Here is a 17,532-nt window from a genome sequence, read left to right as displayed (position 1 = left end):
AGCAGATGTGTTTTAGTCCCATTTTTAAGTCTGTGTTATAACTGCTGGCACAGCTCTGCACTCTGTCTAACAAGCCCTTCTCTCAGCTGTGAGGCTTTGAGGTGGGAGGTGGATCACCTCAAGCTGCCCTCAAGTTGAGTTTACTTGTGCCTTTGAAAGGTTGTGTAGATATTATCCTTGATTTTCTCACTATCAGATGGTACATAAACAGGTTGTAAGCCTACGTCTATGTGTTACCTGATACGTTCTCTATTCCTCATACAATTTTTTTCTTAAAACACCAACAAAAAATATTGTATCAGAAATTGCTATTAACAATTCTTTTTTTCCTGATAAAAGCTATTATAATCTTCCCCTCCCTCAGATTAAATAAATAAATAAATAAAGTGCCTCCCCTTCCCCCCTGCACTGGAAATTCTTATGCTACAGTGAACTTGATATGATTATTTCCAGCACTTTGCTTATCACAATGCAGTCTTCAGATAAATAAAATAACAATTTTCCTCCATTCACCACAAAGGCTAAACTCAGAGATAACAGTGATCTGGGGATTTAGAAATTGTGCTAAATTCATATGGTAATGAACATCTGTGATGTTCTGGTGACTCACTTGCTCAGAAGGATACAATCCCCAGGTTTCATCATTGTCTTTGAAAACTCGCAGGAAGCCCCGCACTGAACACGGATGCAGACAACACAGGAAGGTTCTAAGCAGTCTCCCAGTACGACACAGGGCAACGTCAGGCTATATCCCAGTATGATACAACGGATAACTTCTAATCCATGGCAAGCTTCTCAGTATTTTAGTGTTTTAATGACATTCTCAAACAGCAATGAAAGCATAACCTAATGAATCACCTTGAGCGAATAGTAATTTTTTGCTTGCTTATTCGTTTGTTTTTCCCCCTTTGCTGAAGTGGCATAAATAGGACCACCTGCTAGGGGAACTCTTTTCTGAGTAGCTTGGTTCCTTTCTTTTACTTTTCTTCCCACTTCTCCCTTGACAGAGAAGAGTTTTTATCGAGCGCACTCTGAGAATTTAGGAGCATATTTCTTAATCAACAGTGTTAAGGCACTCAACCCTTTACACTGAGGATTTGCTATTACAGAATGGGAAAACTTCCCTTTCAAGCTATTTTGCTGTTGGGCTTGCATTGGTGCAGTTTAAGATGCTCAGAAAATTCAGGAAAATGCCAAAAATGGGTTTCAGATATGAAGTCGCGCAATAATTGCTATTCACTGAGTTGTGAGAGTGAGAGAGGCCAAGAAAAGGTAGGACAATATTGAAAATCTAAATGCACTCTTCCCTCTGAATGGAAAAGGAAGGGCTAAGAAAGATTCTGGGACACTTAAAAAGCACGTTGCAGGGGAAAGTTCTCAGATACAATTCTCTGACTTGGAAACTTGATGAAAATTCTTTCTTAGCAGTTTTAAAAAAGCAGGTGCCATGACTGAGAGCACTTGCTTACCAAAAGGGAAGTCCCGAAAGGTGGACAGCACTCTGTACATGTAGTTCCCTACACAGTTTAATGCCTCCATACCAGGAAGGAGCTATTGTACACTGCAGCATTACGTCTCCATCAAAAATGTATGTATTCCTAAACCAGCTGGATAATAGCACTAAGCCTTTGCAAAGAGTGCATACTATGTGGCTAGTGAGAGCCTATCCAGACAGGAGCTATCAGGAGACGATAAGCTGCCCAGATGGGGAAAGAGGTAGCTGAATAGCAGAAGGAATGGACTAGTGCTATGTTTGATCGTCTTGTCCTTCCATATGACTTTGACTTCCATTACCCTACAAAGGAGTCTGCAGTAGAGATTTTTGTTAGTTAGGCTTGCCAAAAACTGATTTCATACAAGGTCCTCTGTGTCTCTCAAACCTTGTTAATACGAAATGCCAAATACTTGCCTCCTGAGAGGAGCTTAATACTTTTGAGTATACCTTTTTTCCTCCTCAGTTGTTCCAATTGTTTTACTGAGATATGTATTTGTAAACATCTTCACAGTAACTCACAGGATAATAAACATATTACAAGGTTAAAACACATGTAAGTATTTTACTGTAGGCCAAGTACTTGATTTTTTGTAAACTTAATGATAATCTACCTAATGAGCTTCACAAAGTGACATATCTAAGATAAAGAAAATTTAGACACACTGTGTTTTTGTCATTATTCTTCACTACTCATTTAAGAATAATAAGAATATATATGCATTCAAAATTTTAATTTGTACTCAGCTATCCCGCTCTTCCTGAAAATATTTTAATCCTCTGGACTGTAAAGTTTCAGAGGCCATAAAATTGCCAAAAACTTCTGGACTTACAGATTTACATCAAGAGCATGTGGAATTTTTATAGTTAATGCTAATTTTATTAAAGAGATCTTCAACTTCAGGCTTCAGGGTTTAAGCTTACTCTAACTATGAGAGATCAGGATGAGGTCTAACTATAAATGTAGATTATTCTACTCTCTCTTACTGTGAGATTCTTGTACCTTTTTTCTGAAACTCTTTGAACTGACCACAAGAAGAGTGTCAAATCTAATGGATTTTGTATATGATTCATTTTCCTAAGAATACTTAAAAATGTGTTTCAACTTTCAGGACACTTGGCCAAGCCATAAATCTCATTTCACCTAACTCTCTTAAATCCTGGGTAGTCTAAATTGTTCTAAACATCTTTGGAGGGATTATTCTTTTAACTGTGATTATACAATGAGTATTTGATGATCTGCATTCATTGTACAATCATAGAAAAATTTTAATCCTAAATAAGATGTTGAATAATAATTAAAACTACTGAGGCTTGATTAAGGGTGTTCGGGGATTAGAAATGAGAATTAAAGATGGTTATGGGCCCAGGGGTAAATTCAAGGACTTCAAACACCTTTTCAAGGAAAAAGAAACCCAAATCAAAACAAAATGAAACATGGTTCTTAAAGTGGTTAAAAAAATAATTGGACTAAGGATTTCCTCCAGGAAGCAGCCTAAAAAAAACCACATTAAAACAATAGCATGTACTTTCTGTAATCCTCAGAGAATTCATTGTGTATCATGGGGGACACAACCTCTGATAACTTCAGAGGGAGTGGTAAATGCCTGAGCTGCTAAAGGAAAATGATTTTTTGTTGTGTCTAATAAAGTAGTAGTATACAAGAAAACTTAGAGGAGAAAAAGCAAATCAGGAAACTGTGACTGGATTCTATTTCCCATCATAATTATGATGTGTTTATAAAGTAGGCAAGTATCCAATCTTATATACATTTTTTCAAAAAGTTTAATATAAAATGTTTCTAAAAAATCTTTCATCTAAATAAAATGGAGAACATTGTGTAATATTGCAGATTCATTTGAAATGTGTAACCAGTGTATTCATATTGACTTCCACAGAACCAAAATTCATTCTGCTAAACAGGATGAATAAAAGTTTCTTACCTTGCCCAAGAGATTGGCTTTCAGACTCAGGCTCTCAGACGTTCTAAGGCTGAGTTTTCTTTTTTCTTTCTTTCTTTTCTTTTTTTTTTTTTTTTTTTTTTTTTTTTTTTTGATTCTTTCTTTGGTTTTCTTATATCATCATCATCTCATCATCATCATCATCATCATCATCATCATCATCATCATCATCAATTTTATATACTGCAGATATTTGCTGTTCTTCATCACCATACTTGACCTTTGGATCTTTGCATTATTCTCCATTTCTACTAAATGAATATAAGATGTCCCTGAAAGTGCAGAGAAAAAAAAATATATACCATTTGGAACCATGCTTTCTGAACATGTCAGCACCACTTATTGTTTAAAATAAATTTTAGTACAAATTCACATAACTCTACTGATTTCCATGATGCTAGGAATTTTTCTTCAGGACTAGGCTCTTTTAAATGTCTTAGTTCTCACCTTCAAATTACATACATAGTCATGCACATACAAGTACCCACTTCCTAACAAAAATAGGTCATTAAGTGACCCTGACAGAAGCAGTATCCCTCTGACATCTCTGAGGCACTTACAGGCATCAAACTGGAAAATGTGACAGTCAGGGTCTCTTTTGGATTTCCTGTGTGTAAATTTACCTGGGAGTAACAATAAATAGAGCTTGACTATTCTGAAATTGAACTCTGCTGCTTTCACATTTTCTACATTTTTGTACATGCTATTCTACATTTCCTCATCAGTATATATTAAAAGCCCCCAGGACATGTAGCTTAAACTTTATATTGATAAATGATGAAAATAACTCATAAAATCAATTAATTTGCCTCTAGTAAGGTATTAATTTTATTGCAAGAATAGAAGCAGTAAATCTTTGTAGTCTTGCAATCTCAACAATGCTTTCGTTTTTTTTTTAATTCCACATTAGAAGAAAAATTGAAAAGGTTAAAACTTTTGATCAAGGAACAATCAATTCTGATTTGATCAAAAGAACATTGCTAACATAAAAATAATATGATTGCCAGTTCAGCATATATATTTTCTAGGGTGAGCTATATATTAAAACATAATTTATTTTCAAAGGATCATTTCTAAATGAAATTTTGAAATAGTCAATACAAAATGAAGGAATGGACAATTTTCTCGTTATTAGCATGTTTTAATATTTTTTTGAAAGTCTCATCAAAAGATTTTTTTTTTCATTTTGAGAGTACCAGAGAGCTTGTTTCATTCTCCTAGGAAAATCTCTCAAAATCAGCATATTTAAAAGAAACAGATTTCAGAAAAAGTTTTTAAATCCCAAACCAATGCTGAGTAAATCTCCTAACCGGCAAAGATTTGATTTGACTGTACGCAATGCAGCGCAAGCTTTTAAAGAAGTGCAAGCTTAACCTCCGCCTTGAACATCTATAACGCAATTTAGTTAGACATGTGGCTAGCGCTGACTGTTAATTGCCTTTGCATATTACGCCGAGAAGGAATTAGCCTGTCAATCAGCAAGAAATTAATTATGATTATTTTCAATGATCTCACCAACTGACATTCTAGATTCTTACAGGAGTAAGGAGATACAGCACATATGATCGTTGTCCGAGCATCACAGTCCCGGGGAACCCTGTAAGCAAGCACAAAGACAATTCCTCTTTGCTTTTGCAGTCAGCTGCAAAAGGAAAACAGGGAGGTGTGGAGGAGAATGGCACCAGACCGCAGGACACAGATTATTAAGCATCGCTAATTATGCCTCACATGCGTGAAGTGGGAATGACAGCATCATCCTGAGTGACAGCAGGTACTAAAACTCCCTGTGGAAAGACACGGTCTTAAATGATGTCCCACAGACAGATGTGGAAGCAATACAAGCACTATGATTTGAAATTAAAATTCAGCAGAATTTTCTGTATCAGATGAGATGCCTGAAGTTGCTTTAGACTGAAAAAGGGTGTATCAGGCACGATGACAGTGCCTTTAGGCAGCACCCCAGGCCTGCATCCTCTATAAGCCCGGCAACTTCTATGAATAATTTATTATTTGTCATTATTCCATCTAGCACTACATGAGTTTTTTAAATACTAGTCTTGTAATTATTTGTCTCTCTGCATATCATCAACTCAGACATATTTATACCTATGTTGTTTAATACGCCAAGAAGTAGAGGTTCGTGGTGAAACATTTAAAACGATCAACGATGGTTTTATGAAGCAGTTATCACAAAATTATTATTTGTGTGAACATATTACTGTCTTCTATCTGATGGCTTAATTCTGGCTGCATACATAAGTCCTTCTGGATCTCTTGTGGTATCAGGTGTTATGCATGTGCAGTGAAATGCAGATGGGACATTACAAGTGTTCTGTAATTTGCTTCTGTGTATTACTTGCTAATGTGTAAATTTTTGAATTTGCAGATTCTCTGGACTAGTAAGACTAAAGTATGTTTGCTGTGAATTTCATTCAATATTTCTTGTGGTGAAAACTAAAAAAAGTAATTTTTCCAATTTTTCTGTTGAACATACTGTACCTGCTCTCAAGCTGTTGGCAAAGAAACTATACAAAAGTCAATAGATAGAGAAGATCAAAGGAGAAGGACATACACACTCTTTGCAGTAAACGACAAGGGTGGCTTGAATTTCAAGTTGTTTCAGATAAATATTCCAAAGCTCATTTGCTTTTAATGCACAGTTTAAGTTCATATCTAAATTTATCTGAATTATTTGAATCTCTAAAACTTTTTTGTAAATGCCCTAAGAATATGATTACATATGAAACATCCTATCTGTCCTCCTCATCAGATCATAGTAAGTAATACAAGTTTATTTAGCATTTTGCAGGAATGTAAAATTTGAGATTTTTTTTTTTACTGAATCTTTATCCCAGGAAGAGGATATATTCTTCAACAGAGGCTTTGCTTCCATAAGATTTGAGGGAAAAAATGACTAGAAAGTTGTCAGTATGGAACATGATACAAAGCCTAGCAGGAACAACACAAGACCTGCTACAGTAAATAGGCTTAATCCAATGGGGGAAAAAAAATGCAAATTTATGTAAGTTTTGTATGAATCCACATTCATTCACTTAATTCTTTTACTTTTCTTTCATGGAATTTTGTTCTTTTTTATGAATTTAAATCATATAATATTTCTAAATTTCAAAGCACATTACTGCAATACTTGAAACAGTATCTAGAGTCTTTCATTAATACAATTTACTTACGTGCTGGAACATATTTTATTTTATTTTATCTATTGCTTTGTTTATGGATGGAGAAAGATGAGTTAAGTTCTATTATTTATTTTTCAAAATTAACATGACAATTGCAAAAGAATAAACTACTCCATATGCAGGAATATATCATACCCATAGGGGCACCTTTCTTCAAGTTCAAATGGAGATTAATGCTCTCGTTAGGATGTAAATTGTTCTTCTGACATTTACATGAAAGAATTGCTGTAAAAGATTTACTATAAATATATATAATTTTGGTGCAAGATAGCACTTACATGTAATTAATTTAGAATGTATATTTCCTCCTGTAGAGTTCTCCAATAGGATACAGACAACATTTTCTTTCACAGTGTGTCTACTTTTGTTCCTCCTACATTCCACCGAAAGAAAAGAAATAAAAATGTTTGTCAAATAGGTGACAACTGAAATATAACTTGCAAATTCACTTCTTTTTGAATCTAGAATCCCGGAGAAGAAAAGTTTACTCCTTATATTGCACTTTTAAATGTACTTTTAGTTTATTAGTGTATTAGTTTTTAGATATGATAATCTTTTTATTATCTAAACAAGTAAGTTTAATGGCGGCTTGACTTTTCATAGACAAGTAGTATTAAAGCCTTAAACTGGGTAACGTGACCTAAAGTACACAAGATCGTATGTATTGAAGATTTTTGACAGACTGAAGGCAAAATGAAATAAACATTCGGAAAATTTCACTAAGATGTGATCCATAGCTAGACTATTTGGACTGCAATTCTTCATGCCTGATGTTTGCATTAAGTGTGAAGGAAGAGACTGAGATATGGAAAAAAGTGGGTGCAAGAGATAACTGACTCTCTTGGAAATCCTACAATAGCAATAAGTGGAAAAAAAAATTGTCACTGGTTAAGCAATGCCATTGAGATTTGGAACAAGATGTGGGGTAGGCAAAGGCATTCTAGGACGATGAAGGTAGAGCATACAATATCAAATATGGAATTATTATTATTATGATTGCTATTATTATTGTTGTTATTATATGGAGTTTTGAGGAGGAGGTGTATTAACTGCAGTACATATTTATCTTCTATTTAGTAAAGACTTGAATATTAAAAGTATCAGAAGATAATAATTGCCCTTCTAGCTCTGTCACTGGTGCACGGATACAGCAATCCGACATCTGTCAGCTGCCACTGTGATCGTCAGGGCTGCAGGCCGATGACTAGGCCATTGACTGTGCTCCGGCCTGAGGTCAAGCAGCAGGGAAATGACTCTTCCCTGTGTTTATGGATCTTCTGGCGGAGCAAAGCTCGGCTTTGGGAATACTCAACTACATCACGACGCAGCCAAAATAAGCAGCTGTTGCTATGATATTGCATATGTACAGTTTTCACAACACGCAGTTTTACGAATGAGTACCACAGCCAACCGTACCTAACACTTCAGAGTTAAACTGTATTAACTGAATTACTGACTTGAAAAGTAACTCCCTGATAATCAACACGTTCAGAGGAAATTCAGCTTCGCCAGACTGGCTTGGCCTCTGAACACTATATTAAATATAACACAATACTGAAAAGAAGCCAAAAATTGGTCAGGAAATGTTGGCTTTAGATACTGGCGGTGTAAATAGTTATGCTGAAAGTTAGCGAGAGCTATTGCGTTGTGTAAAGAAAGTTTTATTAGTTTTAATCTTCCTTTAACTTTAGTTCATTTGCAGTTTGAGCGTAAAGACTTGCTTTATAACCGATGTTGATCAGTATAAAATGGAAGCTTGGTTCCAGATAATTTAATTCTCAGAAGATAAATGTATGTCCTGATGGGAAGAATAAATAAATAAATAAATAAACCCACAGAATTCTAAGTCTAATATTCAAAAGTGACCAATGATTTTATAACTTCAGACAACAATGTGTTGGTTCAAAAAAAACCCAAACACATTTTTTTAAATATTGTCATGCCAAAGATAGGTATCAGAGAATACAAAGAGAAAAAAAACAAAAATAAGTATAATTTTACAAGGAGGTATTTTCTTATTTTCTGAAAACTAGATTACATTTACAGAAAATGATTTGCCTGAGTCTGGCTTAGGTCATAGAATCATAGAATCAGTAAGGTTGGCAAGGACCTCTGGAGATCATCTAGTCCAACCTCCCTGCTCAGCAGGGTCACCTACAGCATGTCAGACAGGGTTGCATCCCGGCGGGCCTTGAAGATCTCCAGAGAAGGAGACTCCACAACCTCTTTGGGCAACCTGTGCCAGGGCTCCGTCACTCTCGGTCAGGCGGAACTTCCTGTGCTTCAGTTTCTGCCCATTGACTCTTGTCCTGTCACATGGGACTCTCTCCAGTAGCTCCATGTCTCTCTTGTAGCGGGGAGCCCAGAACTGGACACAGTACTCAAGATGAGGCCTCCCCAGGGCTGAGTAGAGGGGCAGGATCACCTCCCTCCACCTGCTGGCAACACTCTTCCTAATGCACCCCAGGAGACCCTTGGATTTCTTGGCCACAAGGGCACATTTCTGGCTTATGGTCAACTTGTCATCCACCAGCACTTCCAGGTCCTTCTCTGCAGAGCTGCTCTCCAGAAGGTCAGCCCCCAGCTTGTACTGGTGCCTAGGGTTATTTTTTCCTAGGTGCAGGACTCTGCACTTGCCCTTGTTGAACCTCATGAGGTTCCTCTCCACCCAGCTCTCCAGCCTGTCCAGGTCTCTCTGAATGGCAGCACAGCCCTCAGGGGTATCAGCCACGATGACTGTCCTTAACTTCAATATTTAAAACCTGACCCCAGAAAAGGTAATGTGCTGGCATCCAGTTCAGCAAAAGGTTCTGTGAAGAGATGTAGTCACTTCTGAAGGCCCATGGAGGAAGATCCATCTCCTGAAGTACCATCTCCCAGTAGCCAAAGAGAGTACTCCCCTCTTTCCCTTCTCTGCTTAAAAATGGCAGGGACTCTCCGAGCTAATTTGTTTAAAATTGATATCTGCCTCTCTATCACAGAGAGTAGAAAATTAGCTGGAAATACTATGTGTCTCCATTCAGCTAGAATCCAGTTTCTTACCTGCAAAAATGCAAAGGTGAGATCACTCCATCCCAGTTAGGCCATACAGATGTGGGAAGTAAGGTGGTCTGAGCTCCAGACTCTGCACTGCTTTGAGGGTCTGTAACCACCACTGTTGCTCTAAATAGCTGTAGGCTGAGCAGTGCCATAGCTGCAGGGCCAGGTAAGAGGGAGTCTGATGCTAGATTAGAGTTTAGGACACCAATTTAAGACCAGGAAAGATCTTAAAGGTCTCACAGAGAGAATGACAGAATCAGTTAGGTTGGAAGGGACCTCTGGAGATCATCCAGTCCAGCCTCCCAAAGATTTCCTGGTGCTGGTTCCACTGGGGTTTGAACCCAGGACCTTCTGCATGTAAAGCAGATGTGATAACCACTACACTATGGAAGATTCCCATGCTACCATCTCCTGGTATTCTTTGTGTTTTCTTACACCTGATTTTTTTTTTTTTTTTTTTTTTTTTTTTTTTTTTTTGCCATCTGATACGAAATGCACTTACATGTCTGAATGCAGCTGCCCCTGCCCTCATCTCCCTATTCTGTGCTAGCAGCAAGGACAGAGACTATTTTTCTCTTGCTTCTGTGGTCTATTTCTCTCATAGCTCTGGCTACACGATAACTCAGTTGCAATAAAATGCACAGAGGTGTGTTTGTTCCTTTTGTCCTCCAAGCATGTGGTTTGGTGGCAAGAGTGTTTGCCTAAGAATTGAGGTTAAATCCTTCAGGTGTTGAGTAAATCCACTCCTTGGGTTAGGGCTATGACCGCTAGACTCCAGCCAGAGGTGGGTGTCTAAGCCTGGAGTGCAACAGAGCTTTAGGCAGGACATAACACCTAGAGGGGTAACAGGAGAGCGCTCATGCAAGATGTCAGCTGATCCCCCGGGATATCTCAGGGGAACAGCAGCATTCCTTGTGTAGCTTCAGCTACAGACTGAATTGCTTTGAGTGGAACATAAGAAGGTTTTAAGTGCTATGTCCCAATTCAGGGGAATGGGATCTCACCCAACATCTCATCAGGAGATCCATGGAAACTTTAGATTGTCCCATAGTATTATGATACTTTCATTTAACCTTAATTCTAATAGTTGATGAAAGACGTGTTCATTTTTTTACCTTTAAAAATCTTTGTCCCTAAATGTTACCAAGTAATTTGTATACTTACCAAGTTTGAAAAAAAATCTTTATAAACTGCAGTCAGGATTTCAGGTATGAACTAGATTCTGCAAATGTAAGTTAGATATTAGATGGAGTCTGAGCTTGTTTTGAAAGGAACCCATAAGTGTAATCTAAACTTTATATTATTTCAAGCTCAGCCTTTTTTCACTGGCTAGAATTCTTGGCACAGAATAAGATGATGTAATCTCCCCTACAATTTTTTCAAGCACAATTTTCCCCTCCTCCTCCTTCCAAACACTTTATGTATAACAATTATTAATCCTAGTTTGATAACAATCCTTTTAGTTTTCATTTTTAATATTACTGGAATAAGGTTATATTAGGGTATTTATAAGCATTTATAAGCTATGCTAAACATTTTATTCCCTATGATATGGCATCCTAATCAACTAGTGGCTTGCATGCAATAATTATTCTTTAAATATTTTATATTAGAGAGTCTGTGGACTCAACACAGATTTCACACTCTCATCATCCAGTAAAATCTAACCCATACCTGACTTGAAGTAAAAGTGTTAAATATTTTATTTTGTGTTTAAACTTCTATTAGAATGAAGTGATATCCATAGACAATATCTGTCTATTAAAACTATAAGATTCTTACAGCAACAGCAGAAAAAATTTTGATATGTTATTGACTACTTACTTTTTTATGAGCTATCTTATTTTGAAAGTGTACACTTTTCAAACTAAATTAATATTTCAGAAAATGTAGTCTGACAGCTTCTTTAAAGTCTGTAGAAGTCTTATTGTTGTAACTAAGCCCTGGAGTTTAGGAGAACGAACCTCAGTAAGAGGAACTGGGATAAAATACAATAGACCAAGGAAAACACCACTACAATATTGCTCACAGACACAAGTGATTGGAGTGAGAAATGACTCCTGATTACAAGATAAAATATTACATTAACACATTGAAAATCTATTCCCAGTTAAGGTTCCGACAGCACTGCAAGTTGTAATGGCCTTCAGCACTTTATCCTAGGACAGGGATAATCAGAAGGTAGAACTATAATGGAAAGATGATTGTTTTCTGTTGTTTATAGGTGACTAAGGAAATATGGCTACAGTTGCCATAGTTTGAGCTGTAAAATTCAAAATTTTTAATCATTAATGGGAAGAGGACTGACAAGATCTTCTCACTGACTTTCAAGACTCTAGAAAGTTTATTTTCAGGATTTGCCAAGATACACCTAACAACCCTGAGAATGATTCCCAGCCAGTATAAATCACTGAAGTCAGTGAATTGGTCCAGCTGACATTCTCTCTTTTTATATTTTTTCTTTTTTTTTTTCTATAGATGAGATTTTTGATATCATTTAAAACTATATTGCGGCTGGTACATCAATTTTCTTCACCTTTTCTGCTCCCACTCCTGCATTTAATTGAACAACCATGCTGTTGTCATTTCTATTACTGTTGTTATAATTATTCTTGATATTCAATCTTAGAGAAATCACACTATGTGCATGAGGACCTAAGATCTATTTTCTTTACTTACATTTTAGTTGGCATATTGTCATTCGCATATGTTCTCCTCTGATCATTAGTGTATACATAGTTATTGTTGCATTGTATGAGATGTCAATCCATTTGTTCCAATCCTGACATGCCTGTATAAAACATACCCAATAACTACTACGTAAAATGAAACAAAAAAGTTCATGGAAATAAAAAGGAAACTTTTTAGTCTGACTGAAAAGAATATTCCCTATTCTTTTTCATCTGGACACCAAAAATAATTGTATCTGAGTTTAAATTTCAAACTTCCACTGTAAAATATTTTGACATCAATAAGCTGAAGTTTTGGATAAGGAGAATTTGGTAAGGAGAAATGCTGTCAGTAACTTGATAACATTTTGTATGTCAATGCAATTGATCAATGTGTTTGGCATGAGACATTCTTTCTCTAGAATATTTCCAGGCATTTGTCAGAATGTATTTCCTCAGAAGAAGTCAACCTACTAAATTCATTTACATTCTAACAAGAACCATCCACACTGGAACAGCAAAGCTAAAGCTCCTATATGGAAACGACAGCAGGAGATACTCAGCACAGTTTTACACTCTGGTTAAAGCTGAACATAACTGAGTAGTGGTGACTCTCAGATTAGATTGCTTTAGTATTGAAATACTATTGTTTTGTAAAGCCATGTAAACGTAAAAAAAGAATCTAAGATTCCTTCTGGGGAAAATGTTGCATATTATTTTCAAATCAAAGTGAAGCAAAAATCAGAGAAAATGTACAGTATACCTAGAGTGTGCTAGTACTATTTTATCTTGAAATAATGTCAAAATGTTAACTATACCACATAAGTTTTGTCTACATGAGTGCAATGAAACTTGCATATCCAAGTGGAAAGTATATATCTTATTCTGATATATTTCCATTATTTGCATTAACACATACTCATAGCATATAGTCAGGGACACAAAGAAAGCCCCAGCTTGTCGCAGTTCACAGTATTCAGTATTTGAGAGACAAAAAATGCCACGTCATTATCACTATGTTGCTTTGTCTTATCAGGATTAGAAAGCTACTTTGTGATTTCCAGTCAGAAGAAGGTCAGTATAGCCTCAGCTGTCTTGTCGGAAGAAGATTTCTCTCTTAGCTCATTGATAGTCTTAAGTGATGGCTTTGCTGTAAATCCAAAGAGATGCCCATGCTTTACAGTAGACCAAAGTATAGAGATAGAAGACATTTAGGGAGGAAATTCCATGTGCTTCAAAAACGAGCAAATGAATTTACTGGCTGTGTTCCAGGAGTAATGCTGTCGCCGTCGTGTAATGCAGTGTCATCACCTTCCAGTGATTCCCCAGCCTGGCGTCCAGCCTGGCTGCTGATTCGTGAAACTGAGGCTGTTTTGCTGTAGGATCCAGCGTGGCTCATTCAGAGACAGACCACATCTCTTTCACCTGCTGTTAGCTGAGCCCTCACTTGAACCTGACAGCTCATATTTTCCTCTCTTCAGTTCAGTCCATTAAAATGGCCAGCTGCTTTATGGTAGAAATAATGAAATTATCTCCAGTGGAGTTAATCTCCTCTTCTCTCTCCATGCATGCACACCCCTCTCCATGAATGCCCACCGTGTGCACTGGTCACAATTTAGGCCTCGATCTCTGCACGTCATTGTAAAGAAAACTTTCTCCCTTATCTGGCCACTGTCTGTAAATAATCAGATCTCTTTAACTTATCAGCTTATTTTTGTTGAACATTTTATCTCAGAATCAGTACTATTGTTATGGGTCACGTTGGACTATGAAAAGTGATTCACATCACCAAGAGCAAAAAAGCAGTACAGAGCCTTTTAAAGAACTTTTTGTATTTAGAAATATGTTTCCTCTGGGTCTAAGTGTACATAAATAGTTGTCTTAGTCCCTGATGTCCTCTTCTAGGAAAAAAAAAAAAATCCCCAAACAAAAACAAAGAACGTATGAATAGAATGAGGAAATAATATATGTATTGTTTCTGTCTATTAACATCTGAAACAAAGGACTGAATTTCTATTTATATTTCTTGGGCCTCATAATTAGGTCACTATAGCTAGTCATACAGTCAGCAAATTTAACAACCACATGCAATAGATTATCAAGTAGACAGTTACAGGGAACCTGCCTGTGCACCCGCTAAGGTATATAAGTAAGCAAGTTCAGGCTAAGATCTTAACATTTTCCTGAACATCAAAATGAAAGAACTTCTGAGAAAACAAATCAGTGGTCATAGATCAGCCATGGTTACACCTATTTGATTAAAGTCAACAGGAAAACCTGTTGGGTAACCAGTAGTCGCTGCTCAGATCTTGTGTGTGTTTAAATCAAGCTCTTAATTGACAGACAAGCTGTGGTGTGGTTTCCCTGGCTGTACCAGTACTAGTAAGCAAAATGGGATATGGCTCAAGCCCTGGCCAACGTCCTTACTGTTTGTTAGCAGGCTCCCAGCATGGGTTTGGCAATGCTTAGGCGTGGTCTGGAGATAACACATTTCCAGGATTGCTCCCAAAAGACAGTTTGGCCATACTGTCTTAAGAAAGGAAACAAATTTAAGCAAACACATATGAGCTATACTCTGTCATTTATCTTAACGGCTGTTAAATGAGCACTGATACATTGCAGTCATAGTGAAAACAGTTTCCCTTGAAGCAAAAAAGGTCCTATCTTATCTCATAGGCATGATAGCAACAGACACACGGGCAAGAACTAGCTATCTAAAGCACCACTGATTAGTGACTGTAGAATGTACTGATATACATATTTATCATTATTACTAAAATTGTATTAGTTGAGTAGGACAAAAATAATGCAGAGCTAAATTTTGTCTACAGGTTTTGTCTATACAGTTCAGACTGGAAAAACAGAAATTCAAAAAACACAGAGAAGTAGAATTTAAGTATTTTTTAAAACATCTTTTTACATTCAGGTTACAGAATTTCTAATAAGCTTTTTTTTTTTTTTTCCCCCTTTGTATGAGGTCTCTTTTTCCTACATGTTCTACACAGCAGTCAAATTTATAATTACATCCCCAAATCCTAGTAATACACTTTGCAGTGTTTCATATTAATCACTGTCTCTTTGTGACTCACTCTATTTTTATACATATATACATATTTCTAATACTATTTATAATTTCTTGTCTATGAGTTTACATTAATTAAAGATTTTCAGAGAGCTAGGCTCTGATTGTTAGAATGAAAGACTGCTGTTGCTCTAAAGCTATGAGACAAGTGGTAGCAGCTAATGTTTATATTATTGATTAATCAGCCACTGAAGGGATTAGGTTTTAAGATTGTTTAGCACACAAAAATCCATACTTATGGCATTAAAACAGATTTTGAGACCTTGTTTATTGGCTATATCCAGAGTCAGGCCTCTGGGATTTATTCAAGCTGAAATGTCTATATTATATGTGAACATAAAGCAATCTGTTAAGAGGAATATCTAACGCTGGCGACACAAAGGCAAATAACTGTAGTAAATTACAGGTCAGTAATTGAAAAAGACCATTTATGCAAACACTTGTAAATTTAGAAAACTGCCTAAACATTAAATATATTGAGTAAATAAAGATGAAGATTGGACTAGTACCCAATTTTGGTACCAATTTCTTTGTTTAATGGCTTTTCTATTATGTATTCATTTTGTAATTTTCATGTATAAAAAATTTCATTGGCTTGGCCCTAACTTCTACATGTGTACTCAAACAGAACAATGTGTCTTATTGCTCTTCAGTGTATAACATACTGACTAATGCAAGTAAATAGTTTGCTATCTGAAAAAGAAAATGTCATACTTACTCAGATGTATGGGGATGTGTGTTTGTGCATGTTGAGTGTGTGTGTATATATATATATATACATACACACACGAATATATACACACAAATATATACACACACATATATGAAATAAAGTTTTTCTGCGAGTGTGACACATTAGAGAAATCTAAGAACTGCAAGAATAACTGATAAATTATTCATTCGGTGAATTTACTCCTTTATCATATATGTGAGCAATCTACAGATAAAGTGTTATGTTTTCAGGTTTGTTCCATCTTTTCTTTAATCTGATATACCATTTGGACACTTTAAATTGCATAGTTTAAACAACAGTCTTTTTCTGTTTGCTTCAAAAGAAGTCATGACAATAACAAAGCTCATAAATCACTTCTAAAAATATAGTTTGTATTCCCAAGAAGGATTTTGAATTTTTTACCCAGAATTCATTGACCATTTTGTTGATCTGATGTTCAGCTTCTACTTGTCATATTGCACACATCTGCATGGAGGTTCACCATCCTACTTGTAGAGGCTATTCTCCTCTGTGTATTTCTCCTCTGATAATCTCTCCCCACTTCAGGAACAATTTTTTGGTAACATCCTTTTTTTGTTTGTTTCTGTTTGAAACTGTAGTACCTCAAAATCCTATATAACAGTATTTTCTAGACTGCTAAGTGGTTACTGAGCTACTATTTTTCATTATTACTCTTCCCATCATCAGTAATTGACTGTATATAGTGGGCAGACTTTCTTGCCTAGTCATTGTGGCCTTCCAGCATTCGTTTTGTTTTAGATTTGGGCAGAGGAACACTTTATTCTGTTTTCCAGAATGTTACCCACCATAAACATTTCCAAAATGCTTTCCTTTCTGAAGGTCTGTCTTTTTCAGTTCTCTGATTCTGCCTGAGTGGTCTGTTTTTGGAAAGATGCAATATCATTTCCAAAATACACATGCCTGGATTGAAGCTTTGCCATTCTGTGGGTGTTGCTGGTTTTGACGGCAGTTTAAAGCTGCCTACTGCTTGCTGCTGTTGCTTATTTCCATGTAAATCCCACCTACAAAGAGTTCATAAAATGATCTGTGCATACACCTCAAATTAACAGATGATTTTTTTTTTGCAAGTTACAGTTGCTTTCTGCAACTGTTCTTGCAATTCTGTTTTTATTTCTGTTATGGCCAAAAAGAATCTTGATCCAAACCAACACATAGGTTGTCATTATGGGTTTTAAGTCCTTTAGTTCAAGTGCTCTTTACAATGAAATGCTTTATTCTGACTTCTTAACTCTAATGTAGAAGCTTAAGTAATGCTGCTGAAGGCTTTGTCAACTGAGAAAGTTTCACACCTTATACTACTCTAGTTCTGAGGTTTTTAGAAATGTATCCCGCATT

The 17,532-nt window shown here is 36.2% G+C and overlaps 1 non-coding gene across 1 annotated transcript; it reads right to left on the bottom strand.

Moving 5' to 3' along the window:
* Nucleotides 1–10,002: 10,002 nt before the first annotated feature.
* On the bottom strand, nt 10,003–10,085 carry TRNAV-UAC (transfer RNA valine (anticodon UAC)). Its single transcript has one exon. It is a non-coding gene; the product is annotated as a tRNA-Val (tRNA).
* Between the last annotated feature and the right edge of the window lie 7,447 nt (nt 10,086–17,532).

The sequence above is a fragment of the Rhea pennata genome, chromosome 3 (genome assembly GCF_028389875.1).
Source record: "Rhea pennata isolate bPtePen1 chromosome 3, bPtePen1.pri, whole genome shotgun sequence".
In the NCBI taxonomy this organism is placed as follows: Eukaryota; Metazoa; Chordata; class Aves; order Rheiformes; family Rheidae; genus Rhea; species Rhea pennata.
The sequence above is the reverse complement of the archived record's forward strand: the minus strand, read 5'-3'. Positions and strand labels throughout refer to the sequence as shown.